Raw genomic sequence first — 299 nt, 5'->3', positions numbered from 1 at the left:
TGAACTCTTTTCCACATCCAACTTAGAGGATTGGTACGAGCGACGCATCGTCGAACCCACATTAGCATCGTTAGAGGAATTCCAGGAACGCGATAGCGGGTTGGCATTATCGCGAATACTCAATCTTACAATCAATGTGAACAAATACAATCCGTTGCACGCGGGATGTCACTTTGAGTTACCGCGTGTGATACAACTGAAACGGGCTGTGATCAATGTCAAATCTCCGGACAATGCATGTTTCGCGTGGGCAATAGTTGCGGCTCTGTATCCAGCCGAAAGATACGCAGATCGTGCAT

This window comes from Odontomachus brunneus, unplaced genomic scaffold (genome assembly GCF_010583005.1).
Source record: "Odontomachus brunneus isolate Ranch 3 - 2012 unplaced genomic scaffold, Obru_v1 Obru_scaffold_339, whole genome shotgun sequence".
Lineage (NCBI taxonomy): Eukaryota > Metazoa > Arthropoda > Insecta > Hymenoptera > Formicidae > Odontomachus > Odontomachus brunneus.
The sequence above is the reverse complement of the archived record's forward strand: the minus strand, read 5'-3'. Positions refer to the sequence as shown.